Source organism: Daphnia magna, linkage group LG1 (assembly GCF_020631705.1).
Source record: "Daphnia magna isolate NIES linkage group LG1, ASM2063170v1.1, whole genome shotgun sequence".
In the NCBI taxonomy this organism is placed as follows: domain Eukaryota; kingdom Metazoa; phylum Arthropoda; class Branchiopoda; order Diplostraca; family Daphniidae; genus Daphnia; species Daphnia magna.
The window spans coordinates 4838487-4851515 of NC_059182.1; the positions used below are offsets into that span (position 1 = coordinate 4838487).

Sequence of the window (13029 nt, forward strand, 5' to 3'; positions counted from 1 at the left end):
GATACGGCGAATTCAGACACGAAATGGAGACGATTGGAAATACAATTCAGATAGGCACTTACGGAAACAGGCAGCCGGAGAAACACTTGTAAGAGAAAACTCTAAGGCAAGTTAGGTGTCGAACTAGTGTTGTTGAAGGCAACTGAACGTTTAGCGAGCTGCTAGTTGTCTCATCTTTCTTAGATTTTGGGTTCACCATGAAACCTCGCATCTCGTCAAAGTGGCATGATGCTGTTGACGCGTCGCTATGTCGCGCGTACAACCAATCAGAAAGTGTTTGTTTAATGGCTTGATTAGCGTCGCGCGTGCGACCAATCAAACGGATGTTTATTTAATGGCGTGATGGACGTCACACGTGTGAGTCAGACAGCAGGTGTTCAATTGGGTCAACTCTAAGATGTCTATGACAAATGGTTACTATGCGAATCACAATATTCGAATAATATGCAAAAGAAGAGTAGATGTGAGAGAGTAAAATATTGTAACGAGTTATCGCCGATGGGTTCGGTGAATCAATATCGGTGTATTCAATCTCTTCAACACTCAAACACTACACAAAGTAAACATAACGGTTCTATCTAACTACTGGCCACGAAGGTCTACACTACAGTCCCATTTATAGTCTTACAGGCGTGGGAAAGGGTCAGTCGGCGAATCCGATGCATCAGCAATCGGATGACACTCGAATGACACTTCCGTCGGTCGTTTGTCTATCCGTTACAGTTATAACGGATGGCGAGAGTTCTCTTACAAGGATGCGTGAACGCTACATCCCCTCTTCAGCCTGCGACTCGTCCCGATCGCACTATGACGACGAAGAACAAGGAGAAAAATAAACATAAACCCCAAAACATAAGAGACACGAGCAATTTTCGGTAAAAAAAAAAAAATTTGTGCAAAGAAACAATTTTTTAGCCAAAAGTTAATGAAAACAAATGAATGCAAAATTCAATGTAAACAAATGTCACAACAAATGCTAGAAGGGTTACTGGTCGAACCAATGGACATAAATGCAAAAAAAAAAAAAAAAAAAAATTGTTTGTTGTAATGGTGTGTTGATTTTACTGAGGAACAACAAGCTTAGCCAAGATGAGAGCATTAGCAGCAGCAACTACAGGGATATGTGCTTGCATGTTAGCAGGATTCATGTTCTGGCAATCCAATCATCGTATGCCGTCATGAGACCATCGACTGTGTTGGCCCACTTTCCATACACCGCACGATTCCCAAATGAGGCAACATTCTGGATAGAAGTATTCCCCATGAACCTCACTTGGATATCATAGGACAATTGCGTCAATCTACGAAACTGAGTTGATCGGATGGCATTCTTCTCTGCCATGGTTCCGAAGCCTCCCCAAGGGTTTAGGGTGTTATTGGGACCAGTCAAATGTTGAATGACACCCATAAACGCCGCACATTCAAGAGGCCACATCACGTGTACGTAACCCCAATTGAACTCCCCGCAATCTTTGGTGGCTTGCACGATCATCATAATCGCTGTCATTCCATGGAATCTTGCTTGGGCAACCATATTCTTTAATCCCAGGACCTGTATAGCTCCTTGATTGGCCATATGTTCAAACAAATTGGCAAATGCTGCGCGATCCATCCCCACAGTCATTTTCCCGAACATGGTCGACAGAACTCCTACGTCAGTAGGCCATTGACATTCCATATTAGTAAGGCCACACTGGGTGACAAATTTGGCAAACTTGCGTGCATTGGATGTACCCGCGAAAAGAAGGGTGTACCAGATGTACACAATTCCTCCCTTCATCCAGTCCACGTACCGAGCAGGAGCCCTTCTAACCCCACCTCCCACAGCCACTCGGATGAAGATTGCGACCTGTTCAGCGGTTAAAGTAGCACCCCACGTGGGCCAATCGGCAGCATCAGCAGGAGGAGCTGCCATCACATGTAGTTGACCCCCTATCGTTCTATCAATATTGGGAAGAGCATGACATGCTGTGTATAATGTGCGTAGCTCATCTACAAAGATGGCACTGACAGCACGACCACCGCGTGACGCTTCGCCGCTCAGGAGCGATCTTAACATCTCACTCATATGAAGACGAGCATCTGCCTGATCTAGATACATGTTCTCATGTTGAAAAACTCCGCAGCACTCCTGATAATAGCGATAAGCCAGCTCATATCCCTGTCATGTTGAATAATATTACTGCGGCGGGGAAGCTACAGTAGGGAAACGAAAGGGAAAGTGAAAAACTTAGCGTATGTTGGAGTGTGTAAGAACGGAATATTTGTGTGTGTAAGAATGGAATATTTGTGTGTGTAAGAATGGAATATTTGTGTGTGTAAGAATGGAATGCGCTAGCGGTGGCGCTGTTTTATGTGTAGTGTATATGGGAAAAAGTCTTTGCAGTGATAGCAAAGCTATAGAAAAGCATAGAAGGGAAGTGATATATAGTGGGACTTAGAAAAATTTCAACTGTTTCGTTCGTGTACGGATCTCTAAGAGGAGTGGGAGTTGTTGAACTGAATTGGAATACATTACTATCAAGGTTTTTCTAATTTCCTTTTCTCAATACTTTACTGTTTACTATTTCTAATGTTGTATGGCTACCGAATAAGAATAACAGATGGACTTCTAATAAATTCTACTATTTCTTTCAAGTTTTTTTTTCGATAAATGTCTGCTACTTCAATGGAAAGTTTTGCAATTTATGGGCCTACTGAGAGAGGGAACAACTTAAATGCAAATATTTCAAAGAACACAGAGGCAAAAAGAAACAACAAATTATTTTATACTTGTTAGACACGACATTGCTTTATGGTATCCCAACGTATGGAAAGTATGTAAGAAGTTCAATCGTCTAAAGAGGTAATTTTCTTTTCCTCTATATTTTCTTTTTTTTCTCTGAGAGAACTCATGTAAGTTTGTTTTTTTTTTTTTTTTTGTGTTTGTTTGTTTGTTTGTTTTTTTTCTTGTTTTTGTTTCCTTTTTTTTTTCCAAGAAATTATTGTTCTCATTTTTCTTTGTTTGTTTGTTTTTGTTTTTGTTTTTTTTTTTTTTTTTTTTTTTTTTTTCAGAGTTCTTCTGTTTCCTTTTTTTATACCTTTCCTTTGTTTTATTTTATTCTTTTTTTATTTTTCTCTACTATTAAGGAAGAGACTTACTTCTCTCTCTCCCTTCTTATGTTTTATTTATTTTATTTTATTTATTTATTTATTTATTTATTTTTTTTTTTTTTTTTTTGATTCTGATTATTATTTTTTTTTCATGAGATACCAAAAAAACAACCAATGTATTTCTACTTAATAACTACAAAGGGTACAACAAAAAAGAAAATCACGACGGCGACGTCATTGTGGAGGCCGACGGGTGGTGGCTTGCGGCAACCCGTCTTCTTGTAGAGCTGCTCGGCGCAATCGTCGGATAATCAGGTCGAATCTTCTATGTCGCCAATGCAGGAACTCCCGAGAATTGGTGCTGGGAGCCGGTGAGTCGCGGTCGCTGTCTGAATGATGTTGAGGTTCGCTCGTCGGTGTGGCGGAAGCTTGTGCTGGCATCCCAGCTCTTGCCCCGGGGACGGTAATCAGCAAGATGTCTCCTCCTCTTCCGTCCGGAACAAGAGTAACCAAACGGTTGGCGTTTGTGTGGCTGGTCATCTTCTTGAGATTTTATTTTTTTTTTCCGTTTACTTTCGGGTGTAAAGACGAGCGTGCTGTCTGTCTGAACGCTGGTTGTCGAGTTGCCGAGCAACGTGTTGTGTTGTCAATAGCAGCTTCGGTAAGCGGCTGAATTTCATTTATATTATTTCTCTGCGTAAGCGAAATGCTTTTGCAGGGTTGGTGGAAGTCGGTGAGTGTGTTAAAGAGCGTCGTGTTTCGTCGGCGAAAACTTTGCCGTCCCCCCAAGTGTCGTATTCTTTCGACGCATCGGATAGAGAAAGAAGATGGAAGGAAGATATGTGAAAGAAGAATATAGAAGAAATGGGGCGTATGGGAGCTACCACGGAGAAGAATAAGACCAATTTGTAAACCTAAACTGTATATAGTTATGCTTTAAAATCGAACAAATTCTACATGTACCGAAAAACTTGTATGCTGTAATACAGATTGCTTTTGTTCTCCCTTTTATTTTATTTATTTTTTTTTTATCTTATTTATTTAGTTATTTACCCCTCCTCCCATCCTCGAGACGGCTATAAAAGCAAGTCACAGAAATGTTTCGACGGTTCGCTTCAGGCTCGGTTCGGTGCGAACCGGTTTTCCGAACCGCCAACTCATCATTGCTACCTCACTTCCCAATGTTGATATTTATATTCCCTTCCTATTTTATTGTTTTGGTCCATTGATTTCTTTACCCCTTTTTTTTCTCTTTTTTTGAGATAACTACTTCCATATCGCGATTTCAGTTTTATTTTATCTTTATATTTTTTTCAAGAGGGTAGAATTTATCAAGTTAAAAATGAGGGAAGAAAGAGTACTAGAGAAAGAAACAGAGAAGGTTAAATCAAGAGAATATAATGGTATATGTGTCGAGTCCAATTTATCGACGATTCCTCCTAGTCGGGGAATTTCTTACTCGTCTCCTTCAAACTCCTGGCGTGAGCGCTTGTATGGGGCATCCCATGATGTAGCCCATCCATAGAGAGGGGGATGACGACGTGCAGGATCGAGATCTAGGATCCTCTTCAATGTCACGATGGCTCCGCTCCAGTTGTCGTTGCGGATTTGTTCGGTCAGCCGGTTGGATAGGAGCGCGGTTTGGACCTCCAGGCCTCTCTCGTAACGGCGTCGCGCCCTATCCCAGGAGTTTCCGCCATCGGAGTCCGGAGAACGTGGCGTTTGCGCAGTATGCTGAACATCCGGCTGCTGCGTTGGCACCCAGCTGAGGTCGACGGGTTGCACCTCAGGTGTGTTAGCGGGTACCTGCAGGCTGGGCTGTTGATCGGCAGTTAGACCCCAGTCGTCGAAAGCGGTGGTCTCCCAGGTCTGTGTCGGGGCGGGTTGTTGGGCGTCCTCTGGTCCACTTCGGTGATTTTGCTCCATGACGGCAGTTGAAAAGCGTGATAGTTGGGATGAATAGATGAGCAGCGTTGAGGGAATCTGCGAAATACTTGGTGGTTTTCTTCATGTTATATAGTCGAGCGACTTCTGATGACATTGATGTCGCGAAGTAGGTATTATATTCTTTTCGCAATTCGCGTTATTGGACTCCGTCTCTGTAGCGAAGAGGCTTACTTCGATTGCGCTGTGGGCGTCCGGTGACATTAAATTGTCCCACTGTCTCTGTCGACACTTCAGTCGTTGATTCTGTTGATGGACTTTTGTCCGAGTCATCCGTGGCGCGTGCGGTGTTGTCCTCGGTAATTGGAGGATGGTGACGCTGATCTGCGGCATCGGTGCATATTTCAGCGGATGGCAACTGATTTTCTGAATTTTGATGAGATGAAACGGCGACGTCCTCTTGGCTTAACTTTCGTTGATCCATTTCTTGAGTCGGAAAATTAGTGTCAAATGGAAGGGCGTCACTGTCAAAGGTATCGTCTGGATTGTCACTGTCGGGTCCGATTTCATTTTCGAAGATATCGGTAGTCTGAGTCGCAATCGATTTGCGGAATCGATTTTCAAAATCCAATGAGTTTTCAATGGATGGACAATCTTCAGTCTTCCAAAGCATTGTTTCGTACAAAGGTTTCAAACGATTGACGTGGGTACGTTGGCATACATAGGAATCATCGGCTATATCTACTGTATTATTGGTATGTACTTTTACAACTCTATAAGGGCCTTTATATTTCGAAGTGAATTTCCTACTGTCACCTTCTTTAACTACACGAATATCCAATAAAACTCTATCTCCTACGACATATTTTCTTTCTTTTGCACGTTTATTATATTGTTCACGCTGACGATTCCGTGCCTTCTCGCTTTCTTCACGGACTCGCTGAAAGCTATAGCGTAATCGATCAGCTAAATTTCCTACATAGTCGGATACAGATTTAAAAGTTTGAGGGGAAGCGTCTAAAAATTCATTAATGGGAAGATTAGGGTCTCTACCGTGGACTAAATAATAAGGGGTTTCAAGTGTTGAAGAGTGAACTGAACTACGATAAGCGAATAAAACATCGTCTAACATATTTTCCCAATTTGAATGTTCTCCGTCTTTCAATTCTTTTCTTAACATCGCGGTTAGTGTCCGATTAAACCTTTCTGTCTCACCATTACTAGCGGGATTGTAGGCCGTTGTCAATCTTTGGTCAATTTTTAATTTCTTACAAAAATAACGGAACAATTTCGAGGTGAAATTCGTTCCACGATCGGAAATAATGGCTTTAGGCATACCATGTCTTACAATTATTGTTTTATATACACATTCTGCCGTGGTTTGGGCAGTTTGGTCTTTTAGAGCAACTGCTTCCACCCAGCGACTAAAATAATCAGTAATAACTAAAATATAACTATTCCCATTAGGCGAAGCGGGAGTAATAGGGCCTAAAAAGTCCATGCCAATTACTTGGAAAGGGGCTTTAGCAATTTCATGGGGGTGCAAAAGTGCTCTATATGTGGAAGAAGTGTTAGCTATACAAGTTTCACAAGCTTGACAATATTCTAAAATATCTTTTCTCATTGTAGGCCAATAATAATGATTTTTGACCTTCAAATAAGTTTTATAAAAAGCTAAATGTCCACCCATCGGTGCGTCATGTAATTCTTTTAACACTAAATGGCGGAGCGACAAGGGTAACACTACTTGACAATTAATTTCGTTACGCTTACTATTTTTGGAAGGCACTTCGTGGCGATAAAGTGTACCTTCTCTAATTTCAAAATATTCGATTTCTTTAGCCCATTCGGGTTTAGATTGGCTATTTTCCTCATTGAGCTCTCCTTTCTCTAAATAATTTCTAATGGCTACACAAAGGTCGTCTTCTAGCTGTTTTTCACAAATTAACTTAATATTATTTGGTACCGGCTGAATACTAGCTACTTTCAACCGTGATAAACAATCAGCATTTTGATGAATACGTCCAGGCCTATACTTTAATTCATAATTTGTAGCAGCTAATAGTATAGCCCATCTACCTAAACTACCGTTATTATCTTTCTGATTTTTTAGCCATTGCAAAGGACGATGGTCACTAATAATTTCAAAGGGTTTATCCAAGAGATAATGTCGGAAATGTTTAATTGCATCAATTACGGCTAATGCTTCTTTTTCAGTTGTACTGTATTTCATTTCGGCCTTGGTCAATTGTCTACTAGAGTAGGCTATTGGATGTTCTTGCCCATGCTGCATTTGAGACAGCACGGCTCCTATTCCATAATCGCATGCGTCAGTAAAAAGCAAAAATTTTTCGTTAAAATTTGGATAGGCGAGGACCGGGGGAGTTACCAGAGAAGTGCGCAATTTCTCAAAGGCAACCTGTTCCTCCGTTCCCCAGGCAAAAGGTTTTCTACTTAGATCTTTATGCGTTAATCGAGTTAACGGCTTAGCTATTGAACCGAAATTTTCAATAAATCTTCTATAATATCCAGCAAGCCCAAGAAATGATCTCACTTCGTCAACAGAAGTTGGCGTTTTGTAGTTCCCTATCTTATCAATTTTAGCAGGATCGGGTTTAATACCGTCCGTTGAAATGACATGACCTAAATAATTTACTGAACGTTTAATAAACTGACATTTGTTAAGTTTCAATTTTAAATTTGCTTCTTTTAATAGGGTAAAAATTTCTCTGATATCTCGTAAGTGATTTTCAAAAGTGTCTGAAAAGATTATGACATCATCCAAATATACTAATGCTTTACTTCCTAAGACGTCTTTAAGTACGTAATTCATTAGTCGTTGGAAAGTGGCTGGTGCATTACACAAACCGAATGCCATTCTTTTAAATTCGTAAAGATTATTTTCTACTACAAAAGCGGTTTTTTCAATATCTGGATCATGAACTTGAATTTGCCAATAGCCGGAAGCTAAATCGAGAGTTGTGAAGAATTTCTTTCCATATAATTTATCTAACGTTTCGTCAATTCTCGGCATGGGGAAAGAATCTTTCTTTGTAATAGCGTTTAATTTCCTATAATCGACGCAAAATCTTATTTCTCCATTCTTTTTCTCTACTAATACCACGGGTGAAGCCCATGGGGACTGCGAATATCGAATTACGTTTGCTTGAAGCATTTCTTGCACTTTGTCTTCTAATAATTTCCTTTGGTTATTTGTTACTCTATATGGGCGTTGTCGAATGGGGCCTCGTCCTTGGGTATCAATTGTGTGTTTAATAAGGTTAGTATTCCCTAGTTCGGAATCTTTTGAAGCAAACAAGTCGTGGAAGTCATTTAGTAATTTAGAGAGCGGTGCTTGAAATTCAGTGTTGACTTCTGAAATTTCAATAGGCTCAGTTATTTCGTTAGGCTTAGCTTCTCGTTGATCTAAAGCTATTTTTCCGATGACATGATGAATAATTTCAATTACGCCTAATTTGGTGTTTCTTGGGATTTTGACTTGGTTTAACGAATGGTTTTCAACTACAATATTATACGTTCCATCTCCCGATACTTTTCCGATAAATTCTTCAATATAAACTCCTGCCGGCAAATTTTCTACTGGTGTAAATATAAATGCGGTGTTAGGGGAAACATACGGAAATGAACCCTTTAGCTGGCCTACAATTACGAGCGACGTCTGACGAGATAGCGTCGTCTTTTTGACCGTCGTAACTGCCATTTCCGGTACCCTAAAAACAGAAGATGAGCCTTGCCCATCTCTAGCTAGATAAATGCTCTTCGTTTCTCCATCAAGCTTAAATGCGTGTTTCTGAATTGCGTCCCATCCAAGGATACAATCTTCAGAAATCCCATTTGTAATGATAAATTCTTGTTGTAAAATTGACTCTCCGTATCCAACGGGCAAAGTCACTTTTCCCAACGTATGTAACTTTTTCTCCCCTACGTCATATAAATCGAAATCAAGCTGATTGCTGATCACCTGACCTCTAGGGGGCAACTTTTTAAATAATCTCTCGTGAATAATACTTTTAGACGCGCCTGTATCAAATAATGCTTGTAACGGGACCTGGAAAATTTTCAATGGAATTCTTGGAGTTGATTCGTTCGTAATGGTTGTTAATTTCGCGACTTGTCGGGATTTAAAATGAGGCTCTTCATCAACTGACCCGAAGCTACAGTTGATCCCTACTGGTTTCCCTGGTTTTGAGGGGAACCTGGTATGTTAGGCCTATTGGTGCTTCTGAACTTAGGGCAATTATTAGATTTATGGCCGATGTCCCGGCAAGAATAACATATAGGCGGCTGAGCTTGTTCTAGTCCTTGACGTTGATAACGGCGACAATCTGCCTGAATATGACCACGATAGCCACAAAAATTGCAAATTATCGACAGCTGTGTAGGCCTATTGTTGGTGTCGTTAGATGATCTCGGAAACGATGGTGTAGCGTTTGTAGGCCTATTCTGTGTGTTTGAGAATTGTCGATTGCCACTATTGTTAGGGAAGCGCGGCGGAAACGGTCTACCATTACTATACTGGTTAACAGTAGGCGTTTGAAAAGAAACTTGCTTCCTGTATGCTGCGTTTGCCGGATAAGAGACGTCGTTTTTATTTAGTTGAAGTTTTTTCACGGTTTGCATAAGCTCATTAAGTACATCTTTAATTTCTTCGCTTTCTGTTTTCTTTTTTCCGACAGGTTTATCCCCGTGGCGAATATTGGCAACTGCCTTATTCACAGCTTCCTTTTGGTCTATTATCATCTGCTTAATTTCTTTTAACTCTGCACTGCTGGTGTCTTGTGACCCGTCTATGGATCGAATAAACTCCTGTTTTTCGCGATCGGTTTCCAACGCTTCTAGTCTGAGGGCATACACTCGTGTTGCTGCAACTAGTTCGTTAAAATCTTTAAATTCTTTATATTTGACTTTTGTCTGCAATTTGGAGTCTAATCCCTCAATAAATTTTTGCATGAGAATAACTGCAAACGATTTTTCGGAATGACCTACGGGATACGCGCGTTTAAAAATTTCCTGTATACGTAGCGCGTAATCGACAACTTTTTCGCCTGGCTTACGTTTGGCTTTGTTAAACTTTTGAAGATATAAATCAACATTTTCATCGCCATGAAAATGGTCAAGCAATGCTTCTTTAATTGACTCATAATCATGCGGATGTTCTTTTAAAATTGCCTGAATGACGGAAAAAGCTCTGTCCGTTAATTTAGCACGTAACATCTGAATAGTTTTTTCTTCTGACCATCCCGACCCCTCTACTATACTTTCAAATGATTCTAACCAAGAGTCGAAACGAGTAATAGGGCTTCCGGTGAAAGAAGGAAGTAATTGTAACCGCGAGAAAGTATGCTGGTTATTTTGAAAATCGTCCAAATCTCTGACTGTTGCTGCTCTGGTGGGAGAAGTACAGTAGGCCATGTTGTTGTTTTGAACTGGCAATCGAAATCCTAAATTTCCCTGTTGCGAAGTCTGAGACTGTGCTGGGACGCTGCTCGTAGGCGATCGAGGTTCGTAACAACGTCTGCTGTGCTCCTGGGTGGTGTAATCAGTATGCGCGGCCGTCGGGTCGAATCTCGACGACGGGCGAAGCGCATAGGGCGGTGGACGGTGTGTCGCACTGGTATCGGTGGTTGAGGGGTTCTCTCCTCTTGATGGTGTGCTGGTTGTTGGGCCGCGGATTGTTGAGGTACGTCCTCCGCCGTATGGGACGGTAGGAACCGTTGCAATCGGACCTTGACTTGGGAGAGTGTTTGTTTGATCTCCTCTGCCAGCTGCACGTTGTTCGGGTTGACCGCTCCCGGGAAGTTGTCCAATTTCCTCAGCAACGAGTTGATTTCCGGAACTAGCGGTTCCAGCGGAGTCAGCATGCGTAGCTCCCGCAGGTAGAAGATTAAGTTGCGGACGTCTATCAGGAACGACTGTTGATGGGTCAGTAGCTGCACTTCCAAGTGGGAGGATAACTCTCTCACTTCGTACGTTAGATGTAGGTAGCGTATTTCTCGGTGTCTGATTGAAGTTCCAAAATTCTGAAAAGAGGCTAGGACTGTCTCGTGTTTCTGCGGTGTCACGCCTTGCAGTTCCGTGATGCAGTAAATTTGACTCAGCAGAAATATTAGGAATTGTCTCGCATGTGATATGAAGATCGATGTCAGCACGGACGCTTGGGCTTCCGATTGGGTTGTTTTCTTCACCTGTGCGTGTAGTTTCACCTGTAGGATCGACGTCAGATGTCTCAGCAGAATCGTTGGTTCTGTCCACACCGTCGTTGGATTCGTTTCGGGTAAATAGTGGTTCGATAGACGGATGTCTTGAATCAACCAAATTAGCTGTACCCAGGTCTTCGGATCGGTCGACTGAAGGTCCGCTTCTCTCTCCTTCAGGCTCTTGATCGCAAGGATAAGGTACGGAAGCTGGCTCGTTTTGGGCTGGAATATCTTCTGTTGATTGTTCTTGATTTTGTCGAATAGATGTCGTAGGCTCAGGTTCAGTTGATTTTCCATTCGGGGAGTTCCTCGTGAAAAACCCTAACACTGTTTTTGCTACTGAACTAGACTTAGGCGAAACTTTTGGAGGAGACTTAGCTGGGGAAATACGCGCAGCAATTCTAGCAAAAATAGAGGGAGAACGCTTCCCTGAAACGGTACCAGAGGCCAAACTACCTCTGGGTTTCCGTCTGGAAACAAGATCAAGACGAGCTACGGCTTCGTACGCACCGTTAGACCTAAGCTTACTTAACTGAGAACTAACTCTAGATGGTTGTGTACTTACAACGGAAGACGCGGGTTCAGCATGCAACTTATCGAAATTAAGTGATCTAGCTACAGTTGGCTCACTCGGCCGGGGGACGTTAATTTGGGGCACACTGGGTTGTATGGGAGTTCGTGGAATTCTCGACCCGCCAGTAATAACATCATCATTCATTGTGGTTGAGTTCAAAAAGCGCTGCCACCATTATGTAAAGCATCCTCCCTCTCGGGTGGATGACTTTACGGATTAAGACAAATATATTACCACGGAACTCGGAGACGTTTACCCACAATGATGACAGTGTATTATTAGACTAGGCCATAAGAATTACACGGGAAAGAACATACAATATGACAAGAAAGGGGATAGCGAGCCAAACCATAATTACCAACAGAATAAGTGCAATTTGGAAGCTTACCGATGTAGCGCGAGCGTTACGGGAGCGCACGTTGGTAAAACGATACGAAGTGGCTCGGCGTAGCGAGAGCGGGACACGGAGAAAACATACACGAAAATGGAGACGATTGGAGATACAATTCAGATAGGCACTTACGGAAACAGGTAGTCAGAGGAACACTTGTAGAGAAAACACTAAGGCAAGTTCGATGTCAAACTAGTGTTGTAGAAGGCAACTGAACATTTAGCGAGCTGCTAGCTGTCTGATCTTTCTTAGATTTTGGGTTCACCAAGAAACCTCGCATCTCGTCAAAGTGGCGTGATGCTGTTGACGTGTCGCTATGTCGCGCGTGCAGCCAATCAGAAGGTGTTTGTTTAATGGCTTGATTGGCGTCGCGCGTGCGACCAATCAAACGGATGTTTGTTTAATGGCGTGATAATGCGTCGCACGTGTGACCAATCACGGAAGTTTGTTTAGTGGCGTGATAATGCGTCGCACGTGTGAGTCAGACAGCAGGTGTTCAATTAGGTCAACGTTAAGATGTCTATGACAAATGGTTACTATGCGGATTACAATAATCGAGTAATATGCAAAAGAAGAGTAAATGCAAGAGAGTAAAATGTAGACATAATTATATACCAAGGGAGAGTAAGCATAATATAATATGAATGTGGGTGTCATAATTAAATGTATTTGTAGGCCTTCGTTACATGACGTACATCGTCTGCCAAGTGAATTAAATTATGAACGTTGTAGCTGAGAAATTCTTTGCCGTAAATTTCTTTTGCCTCCGTCAAGAACAACACAAGCAACTGTTTGGCGTAGTCGTTAAACTCTTTGCAGAAATGTTGTGCTACCAAAAGTTTGATCGCAACATGAAAAAGAAGGAAATG

General features: G+C 41.8%; 1 long non-coding RNA gene across 3 annotated transcripts; it reads left to right on the top strand.

Moving 5' to 3' along the window:
• Positions 1-335: 335 nt before the first annotated feature.
• On the top strand, positions 336-4104 carry LOC123471017. 3 transcript variants are annotated; one of them, XR_006644908.1, is made up of 3 exons: positions 336-2845; positions 3295-3754; positions 3812-4104. It is a non-coding gene; the product is annotated as an uncharacterized LOC123471017 (long non-coding RNA). The 3 variants fall into 3 exon arrangements; XR_006644909.1 differs by having other exon boundaries at positions 336-2525; positions 2780-2845; positions 3295-4104; XR_006644902.1 differs by having other exon boundaries at positions 3295-4104.
• The last annotated feature ends 8925 nt before the right edge of the window (positions 4105-13029 follow it).